The sequence below is a fragment of the Notolepis coatsorum genome, assembly GCF_963971535.1.
Source record: "Notolepis coatsorum genome assembly, chromosome: 16".
In the NCBI taxonomy this organism is placed as follows: Eukaryota; Metazoa; Chordata; class Actinopteri; order Aulopiformes; family Paralepididae; genus Notolepis; species Notolepis coatsorum.
The window spans coordinates 53867653-53890926 of NC_140180.1; positions in this window are offsets into that span (position 1 = coordinate 53867653).

Here is a 23274-nt window from a genome sequence, read left to right on the forward strand (position 1 = left end):
GTCAATAATTAAAATGAATATTTTACCCAGAATTAACTTTATCAGCTCCATGCTCCCGTTACCTCCTCCTGCTGGTTACTGGCAGAAATTGCACTCTGCCTCATATAAATTTGTTTGGAACAATAAACGCCCGCGCTTGAAGAGATCAACTGCCCAAAGGAGTAAACTCGATGGGGGCTTAGCATTTCCAGACTTTAAATATTATTTTCAAGCTTTCTCTCTGAGACCTTTGATCACACAGCTCTGAAGGCTCATTCAGATTCAGATTCAGATTCCTTTATTGAGCCATTTGTGTAAAACACATTGGTAATTGATGCAGCGATACAGTGTATGCATTTTCTTTCTTTTTTTTTCACAGTAAACAACACCAACACAGACAAGAAACGAAACAGTGCAGTGGGGGATTAATCAATAAATAAAATACATATATATATATATATATATATATATATATATATATATATATATATATATATATATATATATATATATAAAGTGAAGAGTGCAGAGATCCCGTACGGACTAGTGCAGTGCAGTCAGTGTCATTGTGCCAGTGTCACTTGGGGGCATGGGGGGGGGGTACCGAGGGGGGGGGGGGACCTGAGGCATTGATTAGCCTGGCGGCTGAGGGGAAGAAGCTCAGTCTGTGTCGAGCTTTTACAGCCTTTGGGATCCTCAGCCTTCTCCCAGAGGGGTGGGATGGGTCGGCCATGATCTTTCTCGCCCTCTTCAGCGCCCTGGAGTCGTGCAGGGACCTGAGGGAGGGCAGGGGACAGCCGATCACCCTCTCCGTGGAGCGAATCACCCGCTGCAGCTTGGCAAGATCTTTTGCCGCTGCAGCGGGGAACCAGGAGATGATGGAGTGGGTGAGGATGGACTCAATGATGGCCGTGTAGAATTGGGCCATCATGGTCCTCGGCAGTTTATATTTATTCAACTGCCGGAGGAAGAACATCCTCCCCTGGGCCTGCTTGAGCAGGCCCGTGATGTTGAGCTCCCACTTCAAATCCTGGGAGATGGTCATGCCGAGGACTCCACGGAGGTCACCTGAGTGCCTCCCAGTATGATGGGAGGGGGCAGGGCTGCTTTCTTCCTGAAGTCCACTACCATCTCCACTGTCTTTTGAGCATTGAGCTCCAGGTTGTTGCAGCTGCACCAGCTCTGCAGCCTCTCGATCTCCCTCCTGTAGGCCGACTCGTCCCCCCTGGAGATGAGACCCACCAGGGTGGTGTCGTCAGCAAATTTCAGGAGTTTGACCGAGGGGTGTAGAGAGGCACAGCTGTTGGTGTACAGGGAGAACAGTAGTGGGGATAGAACGCAGACCTGCGGGGAACCGGTGCTGGTGGACCTAGAGCTGGAAATGCTCTTCCCCAGCCTCACCCGCTGAGACCTGTTGGACAGGAAGTCGGTAATCCACCTGCAAGTGGAGGCCGGCACCTGCAGCAGGGATAGCTGGTGCTCCAGGATGGGTGGAAGGATGGTGTTGAAGGCCGAGCTGGAGTCCACATACAGGATCCTGACATAGTTGCCCGCGTAGTCCAGATGTTCCAGCGTGTAGTGCAGAGCCATGTTCACAGCATCCTCTGTGGATCTGTTGGCTCTGTACGCGAACTGCAGCGGGTCCAGCACAAGATCTGTGATGAGCTTCAGGTGGGCCAGGACAAAGCGCTCCAGGACCTTCATGACCACAGAGGTCAGGGCGACAGGTCTGTAGTCATTAATGCCCGTGACCTTGGCCTTCTTGGGGACGGGGATGATGGTTGAGGCCTTGAAGCATGCTGGGACGTGACACAGCTCCAGCGATGCATTAAAAATGGTGGTAAACACCGGTGCGAGCTGGTCAGCACAGTGCTTCAGAGCAGAGGTGGAGACAGAGTCCGGGCCGGCCGCCTTCCGGGGATTCTGACTAGAAAACAGCCGTTTCACCTCTCTCATAGAGGTGTCCCCTATAGGTCCCTATATTAACAATCGCTGGTGTTCCGATGTGACAGTGATTCACCAACACTGTTCCTCTGCTATCGAATCCCTTCAACACCATCCTTCCACCCATCCTGGAGCACCAGCTATCCCTGCTGCAGGTGCCGGCCTCCACTCGCAGGTGGATTACCGACTTCCTGTCCAACAGGTCTCAGCGGGTGAGGCTGGGGAAGAGCATTTCCAGCTCTAGGTCCATGGAGTGCCATGGGACGCTCCACTAGTGCATCACCGCTTTCACAAATTCTTTTATGACAAAGAGACATCGAGAGGCTTCGTTTCTGACTTTTATCGCCATTTACTCATGTCCTCGTATAAAGACCTTCCCCTGGATACGATTTGGAGAAAGGATGTTCCGGAGTTGGATGTAGATTTTGATTGGGATGCAGTCTGGGGAATGTTCAGTTCTCCTCACACAACCCAGATCACCAACAGATTCACCTACATTTTATTCACAGGACTTATTTAACCCCTAGACGATTGAATTCAATGGGTCTCAGACCTGACTCTTTATGTACCTTGTGTCCAAACGGCGCCACAGGTACATTTATGCATATGTACTGGGAATGCCCCCCTGTTGTGAGTTTTTGGGAAAATGTTACATATCAGCTCTCGGACATTTTCTCTTTAACCATACCTGTATCTCCTTCTGTATTGTTATTGAATGATCTCTCTCAATTTCCGACCTCTATACAGGTGAAAAGACTCATTTTGGCCGGCCTCACAGCCGCACATTTTTTTATTGCCTCACGATGGTTTCACCCAGACTCTGCCCAAAGGTATGGTTTCTCACCTACCTTGATGTGATCTATTTGGAGATATCCACGGCACGTGTTGTAGGGGTTAAGGAATCTAATATCGCAATTTGGTTGGCTGCAGTGGCAAAGTTAAAAGAACGCATATAAGTTTGGGAATTTGTTTTGATTTGTTTTGATTTTTTTTTTTTTTTTTTACTGAATAATGTATTGTGAGTGTGACTCATGTTGAGGTCCTTGGGTGAGCGGGGGGGGGGGGGAGAACGAGCGAGTGTCCATGTAGGATGATCACTGTACAGTCTGTATCAGTTATTGTCTTGTCATGTGGTGTTAAGTTATTGTCTTGGAAAGTCTTTTTATGTATTATTATTGTATTGTTTGTGATGCGTTCAGGTGAAAAGATGCGACAGCTGCCTCCTCGTGTACCGGAGGGGACATGTGATGCAAGGCTTGGTCCACATTGCAGCCGACCTGTGGGAGGCATGGCCTAACAGCGTTCGAGACAGGGGAGGGTAGAATTGGACTATATGAAATTGGGATGGGAGAAAAATAGAAAAATGGGAGAAAAAGTAGATACAAATAAAAGTTTAAAGTGACGTCAGCAATCTACGGTTGTACTCGACGGACAAAAGGGAATGTGTGTGTGACGTGTGTGAAATTTGTACAGTAGGTCCCAGTGAGAATTGCAATCAGTGTGTACTGTGTATTTACACTATCCTAATGTTGCTTTGTAAAAGCAAATGTTTGGTTACTATTGGGCTTCTAGCCTTCTACTGAACTTATTGTGAATCAGCTGATAGGGTTTTGGCTAGACTATACTTAATAAATAGAATTGCATTATTTACAATATAAAAATATAAAATGCCTTTTTTTCATTAGCGAAAACTAGACAAAAATCATCAGTTTGCTGCGACTAAATCTCGACAAAAACAAAAAAGACAAAATCGAGACTAACACTGACTAAGACTAAAATGCTGAGACCTGTAGTTGACTAAAACTGACTAAACGAAAAATAAATGAAGGTGACTAAATATGATGAAAATGAAAAAGGAGCATTTGACACAATTAAAATAATAAATATTAACACTGCTTTCCTAGCTAGGTACCTGGTGTGGGCATTGACTTTGCCCAGTACTTGGGAGGCCATAGTCTCCCCATCTAGGCTCCCGTCTATCATACAGCCTAGATTTAGCTTTTTTTTGCTGTTTTAGGGTTACAGCTCCTAACTGGATATTAAACTCTGGCGCTTTCCTGAGTTTCGGCTTGGAGCCCAATAGTACTGCCTCTGTCTTACCTAGGTGAAGAGAAAGCCTCTTGTCCGAAAGCCAACTGCTGACCCCTGCAAGTTCTTCTCCTAGCTTCTGTTCTAGTGTGTTCTGATCCTTGTGTGAGACTACAGTAGCGGGGCTGAGTCGTCTGCAAATAAAAACAAGTTACATGAGCATGCTGCTGACATGTCATTTATGTACAGTAAAAAAAGGAGCGGCCCTAGCACACTTCCTTGTGGGACCCCACATACTATGGGCTTGGCCTCTGACTTAGTGCCACTAACCTCAACCCGATGGACCCTATCAGAAAGGTAGGAAGAGAACCATCTGACCACTGTCTCAGTCATACCCAAGGCCTTAAGCTTGGAGAGCAGTAGTTCATGGTTCACTGTGTCGAAAGCCTTACCTGAATCTATCTCCCTCCTGATACTGTCTGTAAGATAAAGAAGACATGTTTCAGTAGAGCAGGACTTCCTAAAGCCGGATTCATACAGCAGGTCATGGCTGCTTACATATTCCTGGACTTGTTCTTGGACTATCTTCTCTAGGACTTTGGATAACACACTTAAAATTGAGACTGGTCTATAATTGCTGTGGTCAGATTTTCTCCCTTTTTTATATATAGGGATGACTTTGGCATTCTTGAAGTCGGTGGGTACTTTGCCTAGGTCCAGGGAGAGGTTACTAATATGGGTTGCTGATGGAGCTATAACTCCGGCTGCATCCCTCAGAAACCTGGCACTGATGCCATCTACACCTGTGGCTTTCTTGATTTTAAGCTCACCCAGCATCACAGCCACTTTGACTACTCACACCTTGCTTAAGGAGAATGAGTTTGCCTTGACCCCTCATTGGCTATAGTAGTTGGAGACAAAGTCATCACCAAACTGATCTGTCTTGGGATGTAGGTTTGAGACAAGCTTGCCTGCTAGTTATTAATGATTGTGTAAAGACTCCATTCCCTTGTCTGTGGACAGGCCTATGTTGGACTCTGTAGTCCTTTGGTTGGCATCACCCCCACAACCTAGCTGCTTGAGGGCTTTCCACAGTTTGGTTGGGTCATTGCTGTTCTCCTTGATGGTATCTGCAAAGTATTCTCTCTTAGCTATCCTGATCTTTTCCTGAGTCTGGTTCCTGAGTCTTTTGAAGTGATCAAAGTCAGCCTGATCTTGAGAACGGTTAAACTTGGCTAGGGCTGAGTCCCTCAGTTTAATACTATCACCTATGGTGTGGTCAAACCATGGTTCTGTTTGCTGTTTCACTCTGGTTTGTCTAAGGGGGGCTACAGAGTTGATAACCTTCAAGAACAGAGATTTAAAAGTGCCCCATGCATGGTCTACCTCTTTGGCCCTGAGAACTTGAGACCAATTCACCTGCTCTAGCTGGGCCCTCAGAATGTCCCCTGAGTAATTCTTGAGGGATCTGGCAAGTATAGTTTTATGACCAGTAAAAACCTTTCTCTGCACCTTCCTCGAACAATAAATAAGATAGTGGTCACTGACACCATACTCTATGACCCCACTCCTGGGGATGTTCACTTTGTCTGTAGCTAGGATTAAATCAATAGTAGTCTTGGATACATAAGTTACCCGAGTGTGCTCTGAGATCAATTGCTTCAGACTGAACTGTTTACAAAAAATGGTATAAGCTTTGTGGGTTGGAACAGAGGGATTTGTGACATCAGTATTAAAATCGCCCATTAATATAAATTATTTCTCCTCCCCACCCCCAGTTGACAATACAGCCCCAAGGCTCTCATAAAAAGAGTTCAAGTATGGGGGTCTGTAGCAAATTCCAAATAGAATTGGCTTGGAATGGGGCTGGTAAATGTCAAAGAACAGGGATTCGGTGTCATCAGTAGAGACAGATCTAAGCTCATAGTTAATGTCAGAGCGGATGAAAGCGCAGACTCCACCCCCTTTTCTGTTTCAATCTCTTCTCGCAAGTGAATAATTGGTTATATGGTCAATGGAATTATCGAGCCATATCTCCGAGCAACAAAACAAACTCGGATATGTTGCGGTAACGAGAGAGCGGATTTCATAAATTTTGCTGAGTAAGCTTCTCACGTTAACATGGACAAAGTGCAGACCTCTGCGGTTGCATTAGCAAATTTAAGAAACGCTTCGGCTGTCACTGAGGAATCCAGCGTCTCAGAGGTAGAAGAATATTTAAAATCAGCAGGGGTACTGCAGTCCAACACTGGGCCAGGATTTGGTTGTACATTCCCAGAGATTAAGAGTAGAAGAAGAACTAAAAATCTCTTTCTTGCCAAAGAAAGCGGGAGATTTATCTTGATGGCCGTGGATGCAATGGTGACAGAATGAGTGGCCGGGTATGACAGAGAGCTTTTTAAAACAGTGAGGCTGAGAAGCCGTCTCCAGCTTGCAAAGCTTGCATAGCTGAGCGGGTTAGGGAGATGTTGATACGGTGGTTGTCCAAGAATTAAATCATTAATGAGAGTATGTTTGCCATGCGAAGAGTCAAGTAGAGGAGCCAACATATAGCCTGACTCGCTAGCTGTACACCTCCAAACTTCCCCATAGTCACAGTGGATTAGCAAGCAGAGCAAATACAAGATTAATTTCATTGTCACAGCAAACCAATAATGAGGCTCAGAACAGATGGGTGGAAGCAGTAGAGGGCTCACACAGGCTGAAGAGGCTCCAAGGCTGTATTGCCAATCAGTGATGTACCTAAACGCGTTCAATGAACAATCGTTCATGAACGCGTTCGTATTTTGGGCGAACGTGAACTGAACATACTGTATATCCGCTAAATGAACGTAATTGAGAACGCGGTCATTCTCAGTGATGTATAACGGCGTTCAAACGTGCGTTCTTTCTCAGCACTCTATTATAACGGCGTTCAAAGATGTGCCAGATTTCATATGCATTTCAGCCGAAAATCCAGTTAAAACACACTGTAAACAGGCTTCAAATGTATGCGTAAAACCACCCGATCTGGCAACGCGCCTGTCACCCCTGGCTACGTCATCAGACTCCTCACAACAACAGTGGACCAGCGGAATCTGCGAGCAGAAGCCGAGAGCTGCAGCAGCAGGTCGAGAGCAGCACTCGCTCAGAGTCAGACTCTACCTCTAGACGTCGGCGTATGAGCATTTAAAAGAGTTTAACGTTAAAGTCAGTACTGACTCAGACGGAAACAATCTAACGTTTGTCTGTAAACTTTGTCCACCCGGTTTGAAAAAGCAAGTCCGTACATCGACGTTGACAACAACATTGAGAATATGCAAACGTCCTGTTTTAGTTTTCATAATAAAGACAATTCAAGCAACGTTTTTCCTCATGTTTTTGAAAATATACTGTAGAGATGAAAGCTGCAGCTGCTACTAGTGTGGACTGACTGGGAGGCAGCAAAGCGTTTTTTCTTTCCTTTTTTTTATCCACTTTTTCTCCCATTTTCTATATTTTTTCTCCCATCCCAATTTCGTATCATCCAATTCAACCCTCCCCTGTCACGAACGCTGTTTCTTGCCTCCCACAAGCCGGCTGCAATGTGGACTAAGTCATACATAGCACAAGTCCCCTCCGGTACTTGAGGTAACAGCAGTCGCATCTTTTCACCTGCGCAGCTCGATCTCTCAGTGGCGAGGAGTAACGCGTGGGAGGCTCACGCTGCCCCCGACACTTCCTGATTCTACTGCGCAGGCGCACCAACCGACCTGTAGGAGTCGCTGTCCACAACGCCCGATCCCCACCCATCAGTTTCCCACCCCCTAATACGGCCAATGTGTATTACGTAGTACGCAAAGAAAAATCATAATTAATATTATCCTTTGTTTCATCACAATTTAAGCAAGCCTAGTGTCGTGGACTATATTATCATGTCCTTATAGATCTGTGTTGAGATATCATGTTATACAGCGTGACTTTCAGTGTGACCAGCTTGACTGGTTAATGTGTGTATGTCTCTTTAAGAAGACTCCAAAATCTCCCCAGCCATAACAAAATTGTTGTTGCTTCCAGTGACTGAGAACCATTTTTGTTTACTTTCATCATCATATCTGATATTATGTTACGTCTGACAACTGTGTATTTAACATACGTGTGAACAGCGCTCTGGGTCAGTCTATGGCCAGACGCTAATGTGTTAACATGTTGTCTCTGACTATAAACTGTCCTTTCATTGTGGCCACGGTGAAATAAACTTTCCTATTATTATTAATATTGACTCAGAATGATTTGTAAATGGCTCATCGTTTAGTCCTTTAATATTTCCCATTACACTAGTAATAGACACAATCTTTCTGACACTGGGAATACATTCACTGGGGTCCATAGGTGTCCATAGATACCAAGAACATGCAAATGGACCTTGTAGAAGTGGAGCAATCTTCCATTTACTTAGGTATGTATTTTAGGCGGATTTTCAGAAAATAGGGCTCCGGGCTTAAGAGGTTAAGTAAAGGAACTGTGTACTCCTGCCACCACTGCACTTAACAACATCAAAGAGCTTAGATGTTACACGCATGTGTGGGGCAAATATGCACAGAAAGAATATATTTATCCCACCCAGAGAGAAATCGTTTACATGGCTATTACGTGCTATTAGGACCGGATCATCAAAGGTTTACACCACCCCTCTCAACCCGATTCAAATGTCCTTCTGATTGGGCCGGTCTCTTCCGTGGTGAGACATTTTTATTTAGATCAGAGTCCATGTGAATGCAGCGAATTACCTTCATAGATGGAACCGTTATGATAATCACCATGCCATGATTCAAGCACATTCAACTACCTGTGAATCCATGGGAGTTTCATATAAACAATGACAACACACACTATGTCATAATACAGCTATAGGCAATTGAATAAAAATGGTGCCCATTAAATGGAAACATTAAACCCCCACCTCTCCACCCCCCCTCTCTCACTTCAATAGCCAAGTCAAAATGGCAAAGCCCTCCCATCATATTATAACCGGGAACATTTAAATGCTAATATTATAAGCTCACATGCCTTAATATGATAAGCTGACAGGCTTATTATGAGCTGTGAAGTTTTAAGAGTTTCTCCCATTAGCTATCACAGGAGGCATTAAATTGCATTCCCTGCACATGTGCCAAAAGGTATGGAGTTAAATTCTCCTGAAGAAGAGATTATTTTTGCTGTCTTCTGACAGCACTGTACAGGAGTGGAGTTGCGTGTGATGGTTTGTCAAGAGATGGGGAGGTGTATAGTGGGAAGGGGAGGGTGTTTGGGGAGTGAACTGCCAGTCGTTTGAGTGTGTGTGCGCGTGTGTGCAAGTGCTCACAAGAGAGTTTTGTCTGTTTGCTTATTATGTGCACGTCTGTCTGTGTGTGCGTGCTTGCGTGTGTTTGTGTGTGTGTGTATGTGTGTGTTATCTGCTAAAGTACATACTGTGTAAGGCTGTATGGAGGTTAGTTCCACCTATAGAGGATGCCTTACCACAGCAGAGAGGCCTGCTCCATCATCCTTCCAATCCATTTAGTAGCGACAGTAACCTATACAATATCTGACAACACTATACATGCAAAGCAATGTGGATCACAGAGGGAAAAAACAAGAACAGACAACCGCTTGACAAACACTGCTGATAATATTGTCAATATGCAAAGCATTATTCTATCTAACTGTATGTTGAATGGCGATCAAAAGGGAAGGTAACATTAAGGTTGTTAAATCTATAGTCAAGAAGTGATTAATAAATCATAATAAATCGGACATGGCCGGTTAGCCTAGGCATTGTCCAACACGCACAAGGAGAAAAAAAGGTCACTTTAACTCTTTGGACGCCACTGACTTGAGCATCGTTTGTTCCTACCACGCCGACACTCTAAAAGATAGGAATAAGTGCCGGTGTTTGCAGGGCTATATACTATATTATAGCTATGGATACAATACTATGGCCCATTTGACATCAACTATCTATCGTTCAATATGTGAAAAATAATTAATTTTTTCATCAATACATTTGCGTGTTATACCGTGGTGAATATAAGTATAGTTTTAGAGTGATCCTGTCTAATCCCAGAAAACAACGATATGCAGCAAAACGTGAATTTCACTAAAAGCGTTGCCGTTTCTCGCCTGGACACGCTATTATTTCCAAATCAAATGTATATAATCAAATTATATATAATATAATAATATTATGTTTCATCATGAAAGGGGGGGGGGGGGGGGGCGCGGGGGGGCGCTTTTTGATGCTTTGATCATCACCAACGGCATAAGTTGTGGAGTAACGTTACACACACGTTGTGATCAAGGTGAATTCATGGTTGGATTAAAGCAGGATTGATATCATTTTGTCCTTACCTTCACTAGGAGGTACCCCAAAAAGAATATACCAATTGTCTGATCGCGAGTCCAAGTACTGGTGTCCATCGTGTCGCCAACATAATCCACCACAACAGATGCATCGGGGGCAATTGACGCTTCTCAATGGGATCGCGATACCCGCTCGCCTCGCCTGACGAAGAAAGGTGCACCCGGAGACGTTTGATCATTGCACAGGCCAAGATATAAGGTTTCAAAGGGTGCTCAATACTGCCACCTGAGAGGATGCGGTCGGGATTGCACTTTGGCATTCTCAGGATGATTCCCCATGTTAACCCCAAGTCTGTGTGCCTGTAATGAATGGAAATATCGAATAAAAGAAAAGAAGACTATATTTGGGTCTGGCGCTTAACGGTCGGCAAGATAACCCGACTATCCTCGGGTCTGGCGCTGATTGAGTTAAGGAAAGAACTTGTTGTGGTTCTTGTATAGAATAGTTAGTATAGCAAACTATCATATGGACACAGAGTAAAACTGTATATTGTATAGTAGTGTACATAGGACCCAGTGCCTTTAATTCATAGATTAATATTGTATTGCATTTGATCTCAGGACTTTTACCATGTCTATTTTATTTTCTTCTATTTACTATTGTATTCTTGTGTTAACAGAATTCGACTATAGGGCGACAATAATGTGGTCAAGAGGCATGGTTTCTATCTTGAGCCTTAACTGGCGTTGTTCCTTTTTATTCACATGGAAAGCAGCAGTAACATACAGGTCTCCTCTCTCCGAGAGGCATGGGGGGAGAGAACGAAGTGGGAGTATACCTTTGTACCTGTTTCTGGTGTAAGCGGCTTCTTGCACCGCATAATGCCACAGGCTCTTTGGTAAGTTACTATCTGCTAGCTTACACCTAGCCATTTCGAAAAGGGTGTGCCATTCCTTCTCTGCCACCCCGCTCTGGTGTGTGGGATATGGACGTGACGTCTCGTGTCTTATCTTATACCTTCTCAACAGTGATTGGAATTCTCTGTTTGTGAACTCGGTTTCATGGTCGGACCTCAAACATCTTACTGTACCATAAGGGGCTACGTCTGCCAGGAATTTTTCTGTGGCCTGGAGTGTGTCACTCTTTTCTTTGATAAAGTAAACAAACACAGCCCCTGTACACATGTCTGTAAAAGACTGTACATATCTAAAACCTCCTATGGACTCGTTACTTACTGGGCCTGCTAGGTCCATGTCAACTAGTGCAAGTGGTACCCTTACTCTGTCTGTGGGATTTCTGTATCTCGGTTGGGTAAACTTCCCCATTTTGCACATTGCACAATTGTCAGGTCTACGCTTCTCCCCTTCAATGTGCATGCCCTCTGACAATACTTGCAGTTTCAGTAAATCCTCGTAATTACAATGACCCATAATCTCGTGCCATGTCTGAATATCGTGACTGGCCCTCCCGCTACACACATCATCATTATCATTACACTGGTCGTTGTCATTACACTCCGTTTTCAGATAAAATATTCTCTGGTACATCTTTATGTCAAACGGGGTACCGTCAGGTTCTACAAGAACATTTTTACCTTTATCGAAGAATACCTTGGCGCCGCCTGCAGTAGCAGCTATTACAGAGAATAGTCCTTGTGGGAACGATGGTACGTATAGAGCGTTCTTTAGCGTCACCGTACGCCGGCGCCCCTTGCTGTCCGTGAGGCATACCTGTGCGTCTCCCCTCTCTTGCGCCAATCCGTAGATGCATCTACCGTCCACCAGCTTCATGCAGTGCATCTCCGGGTGGAAAGTGTCGTCAAAGTTCTTGAACCGACCCCTGTCGTTGATGACATGGGACGATGCGCCCGTGTCCACGATCAGTCCCCTTCTCTGGGCCCGCTGCAGCTGGGCCGGTCCGGCGATGCCCGCCGTCCACGCTCCAAAAGCGCAGTCTTCTTGTCCCGTTATTCTCCGGGCGTCGTCTCGACTCGCCTCACGTCGATCGTCGCCGCCATCGATTTTCCGGGCGTCGTCTCGATTCATCTCACGTCGATCGTCGCCGTCATCGATTCTCCGGGCTCGTCTCGATTCATCTCACGTCGATCGTCGCCGTCATCGTGTCCGCTGTCGTAACTCCGTCCACAGCCGCTATCTTGTCCGTAGCCGCCATTTCGTCCGTGGCCTCCGTTTCGTCTGTAGTCGCCATTTTGTCCGTGGCCTCCGTCTCGTTCATGGCCGTTGTCTCGTCCGTAGCCGCCATCTTGTCCATGCGCATATCGCTCGCTCTGGTTGTGTTTCTTCATGCACGCTCTGTCTGTGTGCCCCGTGGATTTGCAGAAGCTACACCAGACAGTCTTTGTGCATTCGCTCCTCCGATGGCCTTTATCTCCGCATTGCCAACACGCCAGTTCCGTCGTGGTCCTGGTTCTCTCTCTTGGCGTCGCTCGGGCCTTTAGCACCCTCTCCCCCTCCTCCGCGGCGGCTGGGTGGGTGTCTTCTGAGGCCTCGAAGTTCCTTAACTTAGCCTTAAACTGTCCCAACGTAATGTCCGTTGAACCGTGTGTTACCAGGAGTGTGAACGGTTTGTACAGCTCTGGTAGTCCTCTCATTATCATCGCCATCATTAGCCCATCGCTTGGTGCTTCTCCGGCACTCCTCAGTGGCGTCGTGATTTGCTCCGCTCTGTTGACGTATTCGGTCACGGTTTCGGTGGTCCCCTTCCTCAGGCCCATTATTGCTATGTAGAGGGCCACGACTCTGGGTCTTCCTCGCCCGATGAAATGCTCTCTCAGTACCGCCAGGCTTTCTCTGCCTCTGTCTTTAGAGTCGCGGAATATCAGCCCCAGGCTGGTGTCGTCGAGCATCGTCGTCGCAGTACGTGCTTGCGTTCCGCTGGTCGTCCAGGGCTTGCTTTTCCGCTGTCAGTTCTCCGGTGGGGGCCGCCAGAATCGTCTCCTTCAGCCCCGCCCTGTGCATGCAGCACAGCATGCGCTCTTCCCAGAGCTCATAGTTCTCCGCTTTTCCATTGCATGCCGGCCATTTGTCTCTTCTCTTGTTTTCCATCCTCTTCGTTAATGGTATGCTTAGCTTTTGCTCTTGTTGGCCTAGCGTCTAGCCACGCGGTGCTCCCGGCGCTATCCTAGCCTATACTTCAGCTAAGCTTGCTACAGTACCTCCACTATTTCGCCCCGGCGTTATCTGGGCCCATAACCTGTTAACAGAATTCGACTATAGGGCGACAATAATGTGGTCAAGAGGCATGGTTTCTATCTTGAGCCTTAACTGGCGTTGTTCCTTTTTATTCACATGGAAAGCAGCAGTAACATACAGGTCTCCTCTCTCTGAGAGGCAGGGGGGGAGAGAACGAAGTGGGAGTATACCTTTGCTTTTATACTCGCCACAAGGTGGTGTACCTGGGTGGCTCCGCCTAGAGCGCCCTCTAGTGGGAACAGATATATATGCAACTAGACAGTCACTGGTGGAGACAGTTATATATGCAGGTAAACAGTTACTAGTGTAAAGAGCCATATGTACAGTTAGACAGTTACTAACAATCCTACACAGAACCTCTGATCTCAACATCTTGCATGGCCACCCGCATTTCACTGTATGCCTTGTGTATGTATGTGACAAATAAACCTCTTGAATCTTGAACTAACATCTCTCCTGAAGGCTAACCGGCCATGACCGCTTCCATTCATTGTGCTAAGCTAGCTAAACAAGCTATCTCAACAAGCAGCCAGATAGCTTTCTGCTGAACGCACAGAGAGGAAATGGGTATCTTCTTTGTCTCTCTCTGAAGACGGTATGCTCCTTTAAGCAGGTGTGAGGAGGGACCGTTCACTGGACTTTTTCAGGGGCCCAACTAATTATATGCTCAGGCCCTGCTTGCCGCTCTTGTATTTCCACTTCCCATGTATGATTTATGATTCTATTAGGATCCCCATTAGCTGATGCAGAACATCAGCTACTCTTCCTGGGGTCCACACATAACATAAACATGGTATTAACATCAGAGAGTGACAATATCTTTTCTCTCAAACATTACTATATACATACCATATTATTAATCATATGAAATCATACATAGTACAATATTACATAATACAGTATACATTAATATGCACTAAATTCACAATCAGTAATAAACCATAAACATACATACAGTATGAAACACTACAGTATTTTAGCCTGATTCATAGGTACTGGATAAACGTCCAAAATAAACGTTTACAACCTATTTGTATAGGCTATTGATATTCCTATCCACTGGATAGTATCCAGTGTTCATGTTGTTGACTAAAATGATGACGAAAGATGTTCATCAACAAAGGTTTTTTTCATGACGACAACGAGACGTGACGTCACGTTATTGAAGACCACGTGACGCCAATGCGACTAAATAGTTAATTACATATCGTTGACCACAACTGAGGACACAAAAATTGTATTTACAAAAACCAGGACAAAATTTCTCTTCATGTATGTTGATATTGTTGACTAAAACAAGACGAGACAAAATAATTATAACTTTTAGAATTATTATTTCAGTATTTCCGTTTCAGGCTGTGACGTGAGTCTCTGCAGCACGCAGGTGACGCAGCGCGTGGGCCTTTCATTCTTTCCCTGACACAGCACAAGCACGGAGGTCGAAAGCCCAGTAGATGGCATACTGGAATTATCAAATAGCTCAGCTGAGCCGCCCCCCTCACTCAGTCAGACAATGGCCGCCGCGAACCAACAGCAACAGGGTCGTCTCAACAATGATCCATTATCCTGTGGGCTTGGAAGAAAACGAAGACCAGACCTCTGGGCATACTTTAGATATATAGAGCTCGAAGGAGCTACAGAATGTATGGTTGAAAAAAGTGAAACACGAGGAGAGCCCGCTCAGCCTAGGGAGAAATGTGGTCATCGAATGAAGGGAAAAAACACCACTAATCTCAAACGACATCTGAAGACATTCCACAAGGAAATCCAGGTAAATGTAAAAATGCATTAGCACGACTTCCGGTTTGAGAACGAGATGTAAGCGGTCACGTTGGTCACAGCTCCGCTCCAGTTAACGTTAATTTCGCTTCAAAACCCTCTTTGTACAACACTAATGTGTTCAAACCTCAACGTATATATTAACTAAGACCTTCTACTAACTATATCAACAGAAAGAATCAACATGGGATCAAAGAAAGAACCTGGAAAGAGACGCGGAGTAGACAATCTAATGGACCAGGCGGTGACGCGCTCCGTGAACGATATAGCAGTGGAAATTGAGATGAAAAAAACCGACAATACCACCGTTCCCAATGCTCCTGCAACCTCATCCAAAACAGACATGGAGAATACACCACCCGATTTCGAGTCTCTGACTAATCTGATAAAGGACTTGATAAAGGACTTGACCGACAAGGTGGATAAAGCTGACGTCAAGGCTGGTAATATTGCTGATAGGGCTGAAGCTAATGCTAACGCTTTTAAGTTATATATCGAGGCTAAATTCGAAGAGTTTAAAACAGCGGCTGCAAAACAAACCGAGCGTATTACTGCAGTTGAAAACACCGTGGGCGAATATACACTGAAAGGCGATGAGAGCAAAAAGGCTCTTCATGAAGAAATCATGGAGCTAGCGGGGGAGATGCAACAGGGTGACAAAGAGCTTTGGCAGAAGATACATGACAACAACGAGAAAACAATGGATAGGTTGCTCGAATTCGTACGTCACTCTCGTAGATTTTATATCCGTATAGTGGGATTGGATGAATCAGTCAAATGCACAGACGACTCATTTCCATCAGTGTTAGTTGAAATTCTAGGTACAGATATCCTCCCTACAATACCGATAGTGGACCACTGTAACAGAATCGGCACCCGAGACTTCAGCGGCAACAAAGTGAGAGTGATCATTGCTACCCTGCGTAAAACTGAAATAAGAGACGCGATCATCAGGGATGCACGTAAGCAATGGGGAAAACTGAAATACAAAGATAAACCAGTGTCGTTCTACGAAGATATGTGCAGGGAGGCTATAAACCTACGAGCCTGTTACAAGGATGTGATGCAGCAGCTCTATAAGAAAAATCTCCATCCCAGCCTACGTTATCCAGCGTTTCTTTCCATTGTGGGTGAAAATGGAAAAAGGATCGGGCTACGTTCGCCTGAAGCGGCCGAAGAGTACATGAAGGAAACACAGTGTGGATGACAAGGTTATTCATCTTTTTTTTTTGATAACTTTGCCATGGCTCGGACTTCAAAAACGGCATCAAACAAGCTTGTTGACAACATTGAGGTACAAATAGTTTAATACGAAACGCTAGACACTATATTTATAGATTTATGGTTTTTGTGCAGGCAATGATCTGACGTCGACATTTTGGAACATTCTGGATCCTTTTTCGATCGCACTGAGTCATTTTGAAATATACTGGAATACACTGGAATGGCATAACTCTATGGTAGGAAGAATACCCTGGAACATAACATCAGTTTTATACAAGTCATGATCGGTGGCTAACTTTCTAGAATACACTGGACTTTTACAATGAAGGCCTGGGAACAATAACATTCGGTATGTACCTGCACATGAACCAGATATGGAAGATCAATAAACCCTCATAACTAGGGATGCACCGATATGAAAATTGGCCACCGATACCGATAGCGATTGTTCAACTAACACAATCGGCCGATACCGATACCGATATTTGTGGCAAAAAAAATATTTGTAATTTAATTTTTTTTTAATATTTTTTTTATGAAACTACTGTATATTTGTATATGTATGTTTGTATTTGTAGGCCTCTTTACTTACTTAAAAAAAGGAAACATCAAGAAATATGTTTATGGTATTAATTCCACCATGCCATGTAGCACTATCCCTCTCCCAGTATGGTCTGGCGGCCTGCAGATGGATACTATTCTCTCAACCAGAGCTCTCAACCAATGCAATAGAACCATTTTGATTGACAGTCAATTCGGCCAATTACCTCACACCGCTAGCACCCACCTCCTGCTGTTCTTACCACCAATCGGCAAGCGTTTATTAATTTTCTACTTCCGGGCATGCCGCCATTGATCTGCTTGCGAGAACCACAACAAGCTCACCGTAGCTAATATGTGAGCTGCCCGCCGACCAGCGCTCTACAGGATGACCAAACGAGACATAATGATTTTACTGCCTTTCTATACATTTGTCTGATTGAAAACTTTATTAACAGATTGCAGAATTGGTAGTTGGGTACGGAATGAGCAACGGAATGGAACTGAGCTATGAACGGAGTAATGCCTTGCTTACTTGCTATGTCCGGGTAAATAATATGCTGATGTTATTGAACGTGTAACACTAACTAATATAATAACGTTAATGCCACAAAACGAATGTTTGTGTCATTTTAACAGCAGATACTTTCTTAAATGCCATCTTCCCGAGAGAGGGGTGTTGACGGGGAGCTGTGATGGGTTCACTTGGTTGTGTTATTATTAATAGCATTGAACGGCTAACCGAAAGCTAGCGTTAACTAACGTTAAAGGTTTAGCCATAACGTTACCTTGGCTAAAGTTGGGGCTATTCATAATCCAGCAATAATGGCTGCAGACCTGCAAGCAAAGTACAGCAAGTTGGCAAAGGAGTATTCCAACGTAAATCACATTTTCACCAGTAACGTTAGTCTTCCATCTGCCGGTAGCTCATGCTAGCTAACCTAGCTCATGTTAGCGTAGTCACTGAGCGACCACCTCGCGTACACAATTAATGACATGTTGTGGACAGCCATATCGGTGACAATGTTTAGCTTTTAGTGCCAAATGATATGAGTGAGTCTGAAGCGGAGTCTCAAAAGAGAATGTTGAATATTTAGTAGTAACTTTGATGCAGTAGCTTGTGTGTGTGTGTGGGGGACTGGAGGCGGCGCCGTTGTGCAGGACGCAACTGAACTTATCGGCTACTGCCATCGGCACATTCAAGCTTATAGGCCGATAGGCCGATTGCAGTCAACAAGGCACTTATCGGCCGATACCGATACCCGACCGATACATCGGTGCACCCCTACTCATAACGGTTTAATGCCCACCCTTGTCGGGGGACGAACTGCATACAAGTATTTAAAAACCTCATTTTCATCTAAAGGTGTAAGCTTGGCAAAGTTATTTAAAAATTGTAAGCAATTGCTCCCTAACTTTAGGGATTTCTATAATTTAGTTCTAAAAATAATTTTTTTCTTTTTCTCTGTTTTCTGTAAGGTTCCAACATATACATGTTAGTAGAAGGTTCAAATGAGTATACTAATTGAGGCATATTTTTCATTTTTCATTTTCATTTTTGTTACATTAAAGGGAGAGTGGCTAGGCCACGAGTGACATTCTATTAAATTAGAATTAAAGTTTTAGATCCTATGGCAATTAGCATAGGAAAGTTAAGGATAAATGGCTCACTCTGGGCTAACCGGTGGTGTGAGGGAGTTGTACGCGAAGGTTGTGTCAAAGGAACACAGCCTTGTACGGCTCTTTGAGGGAGGGGGGTTTAGGGGATTATTTGTATATATGTATGTTTTTAAGCTCGGCTCTCAACGGGACCTCAATAATTGGATATATATTTCCATTGTGAATTCGTATTCCAGACGCATTACCAACAAGCACACAACAACATGTATAGATTATGGCTAGTTTAAATATAATGATCTGGAATACTGGGGGAATAAATAAACAACATAAACGCAAAAGTGTGCTCACACTGATGAAAAACAAACAGGTTGATGTGGCTCTTCTAAGCGAAACGCACCTTTTAGTGGAAGACAAAGCAACGCTAGCGGACAACATATATCATAACATTAGTCACTCTTCCTTTGGAACGATATCCCGTGGAGTTGCTATAGTCGTGAAACGGAAGTTGAATATTGAATTGCAGGAAGTATGGTCTGATACAGATGGTCGGATAACCATAGCTAAAATTGTATACAGGAACAGGAAAATAGCGTTGGTAGCAGCATATGCCCCAAATCTTTACGAGGCCAATTTCTACGCTACACTTACCAGAACAATGTTAAACTATCCTGAATACTAATTGGCACCGATTTTAATGCCATTTGGGATCCCGGAATGGATAAATCTTATCCCACCTTCTCCAATGACCAGAAAAATTCATCTAATGCATTAAAGGATTGGGCTAAGAATATAGGTGTAAATGACCTATGGCGATCACTCAACCCTACGACCCGAAAGTACTCTTGTCGATCTGCAAGACACAACACATTTTCCAGAATAGATTATGTTTTTGCATCCCCTAGACTATTTGATAACTATGACGTGGAAATGGTACCCAATGCATTATCAGATCACTGTTATTTACTCTTAAAAGGATCATTTGGTATACTGTCATCCCGAGCCCCAAGATGGCGATTTAACTCGATATTGCTGAAAAACAAGGAATTCATTACACAATTCAAAGAAGCTCTTGCTGTATTCCTGCTGGAGAATGCGCAATCGGTACAGGACCCCAGAATATTATGGATGTCGGTAAAGGGATTTATCAAGGATTTTACCGGGGTCTTTTCCTCCAAAATACGCAAAAATCGTTGTTCAAAACTGGCAGAGATGGAAACGCTTTACTCTACGTTATTTTCCTCTTTACAGTACAACTACTCGGTTTGATTGGAATCTCAAATTACTGTGTTAAAAAAAGAGATCAATGCCACTTTAAAACAACAACCTGAAGTTCAAATACGTAGCACAAGACAACAGTATTACTTTCATGGATCTAAACCAAGTCACCTACTAGCTATGTAGATACGAGCCAACTCAAAATTTGGATGGATGACGCTAAACAACTAGAAACACCCATCACACTAGATAAACTTAGGGGGGCCATATCTGAAATGCAAAGTGGTAAGGCTCCTGGAAGGGACGGTATCCCACCAGAAATGTACCTATCATGCTGGGATGTAATAGGACCCCTATTACTTAATATGATTTTATACTCAATTAAGGAGGGGAATTTCCATAAGATTAACAATATTGCACTCACAACAGTCCTCCTTAAAAAAGACAAAGACCCCACCGATTGCGGTAGTTATAGACCCTTGAGCCTCCTCAGAACCGATATCAAGCTGTATTCCAAGGTATTAGCCATCAGACTTCAAAAGCATATGACGTCTTTGGTTCATCCTGATCAGACTGGCTTCATAAGAGGCCGCTTGATCACGGATAATATAAGACGGATATTACACGTGTTAGATTCCAGCAAGGATGACCCCCTAACCTATAGCGATGTTGTCCCTGGATGCGATGAAAGCCTTTGATAGGTTGGAATGGTCTTATTTATGGGCAGTACTAGAAAGGATGGGATTAGGAAAAGGATTCATTGATATGATTAAAGTATTATACAAAGACCCATCGGCCATGATTACAACAGGTATAATCACCTCCGAAATCTTTCCGGTATCGCGCTCTTCCAGACAGGGTTGCCCTCTTAGTCCCGGACTATTCGCTTTATCACTAGAGCCTTTAGCACAATATATAAGACAATCCCAATCCATAGAACCAATCGAAATCAAGGGCACACAACATCATATTAGTTTATATGCGGACGACGTAATATTGTTCATGCAAAACCCAAACACTTCAATGCCTCAGCTTCTCAAGTTGATTGATGACTTTGGTAATCAATCGGGATTTAGGATAAATTGGCCTAAGTCGGCATTCCTTCCACTTAAGGCCCGGCAAAGAATATACTCCTTCCAGAAAAAATACCAATGGTTAAACACTTCAGATGTTTAGGAGTTGAAGTATTCCCTACTATAAGCCAAACGGTGAAGTACAATTACCTAAAATTCCAAGATAAGATCAAATACGACTTTGACAGGTGGTCCAAACTTAAAAACTCAGTACAGGCACGGGTATTAATAGTTAAGATGGATGTTTTACCTAGAATCAACTTCAGTAGCTCAATGTTACCGTTACCCCCTCCTGATGGTTACTGGGAAAAATTACACTCCACCGCATACAAATTTATTTGGAATAACAAACCTCCAGGTATAAAAAGATCCACCGCACAGAGAAACAAAGCCGACGGAGGTATGGCATTTCCAGACTTTTACCACTATTTTAAAGCGTACTCTTTAAGACCACTGACAACCTGGTTTGATTCCCAAGCATCTGTATCCTGGAGAAACTTAGAAGAAAATATAGTAGCACCACATAGACTGCAGGACATAGTATACACCATATTATCAATTAAGCAATGCGAATTGAAATTTGGCCCCCTTATTACTCATGTGATCCGGATATGGCGTGAAACACAAAAAAAAATTTCGAACCAACATAAATGGCCTAGTCATACTCACCTATTCAATAACAATGCACTCCTGATTGGAAAACGCCCTATAAGATACCCTAAATGGGAAAAGCAGGGCATACACACATTAGGAGATGTTTTCAACAAACAGGGTTTTTGTAGCTATCAAGACATACATAACCAATTTAATCTCACCAGTTCCACATATAATTTTTACGCACAGTTATTGGTTTGTTTGAAGGCTCATGGAGTCCCATTAAGGATACCAATTGAGCACCACAGATATCACAAATTATTCTATGAAAGAGAGACATCGAGAGGCTTCGTATCTGATTTTTATCATCACTTACTAACGTCCTCGTATGGAATCCTCCCCCTAGACTCAGTCTGGAGGAGGGATATACCAGACTTGGAAATAAATTTTGATTGGCAAGAAGTCTGGGCAAACGTTCGAATTGCGTCACGTAACCCGGACCATCAACAAATTAATCTTAATTATATTCATAGGACATACCTGACTCCTATAAGATTGAACAGAATGGGACTTAAACAAGACTCCAGATGTTCCTTATGTACAAATGGGGATGAGGGTACATTTATGCACATGTATTGGGATTGCCCACCAGTTAAGATATTCTGGAAAGAAGTGTCCCAGCAATGATCAAATTTCTTATTTCTGAACATACCTGTACACCCCTCTGTATTGCTGTTGAATGATGTTTTTCAGTTTGCAGCCCCTATACAGCTAAAGAGACTAGTTTTATCTGGTATCACAGCGGCTAAAAAGCTGATAGCATCACGATGGTTTCAACCGGAAAAGATTTGCCGGAAGGTATGGGTTCTTACCTATCTCGATGTGATTTATCTAGAAATATCTACAGCAAGAATGTTAGGTGTCAGTGAAACCAAAATTGCAATCTGGTTAGAAGTGGTGGAGAGAATAAAAGCTAGCATATGAATTGTAGTGCCTGGTTAGGAACGAATGATAATGGATGGATTATCCAAGTGGGGGTCCGGGGGGGGGGTGAGCGAGCGAGAGTATATGTATGTAGGGTATTAGATAGCAAGTATTAGGTATATATCTCGTATACTACATTTATTTAAATGGTGATTTCATTGGATGTTTACTGTTAATGCTTGTGTGTCTAATTTGATGTTATGTTTAAAAAAAATAATACAAAAGAAAAATGCATTAGCACCATAGGACTGAGTGAATTTGTGGTGGATTTGCCCCCTGATGCTAACGCTAGTCACGTGACGGCTCACAGGGCCCGGGGTTGGCTCAAGTATAAGTACGCTTAAACCTAGCTAACGTACATCCTGTGTGACTAAATGTAAAAATGCATTAGCACCATATGAGTATGACTGAGTGAATTTGTATGGACTAGTATATATCATGGAGCCATTTGTGGTGGATTAGCCCGTCTGTTGCTAGCTAGTAGCTATAGCTATCCCCCTGATGCTTGCTAATGCTAGCCATGTGACACCTAGCTAACGTACTGTGACTGTGTGAGCCAGACGGACACAATTAATGACCAACAAATTGATTAACAGTAATCTAAGGTGACAATTCAACTGCATCGATTTGAAAATGTTAGAATCGATTAGAATCGCAATTTCAATGTGTGCAGTAGTGCTGCTGTTATTCTCAATGTCCGTAACTTACAGCCAACAAACACTATGCCATACGCTACTGCATCATCAACGATGATTAACAAAGGCATACGTAACGTTGTGTG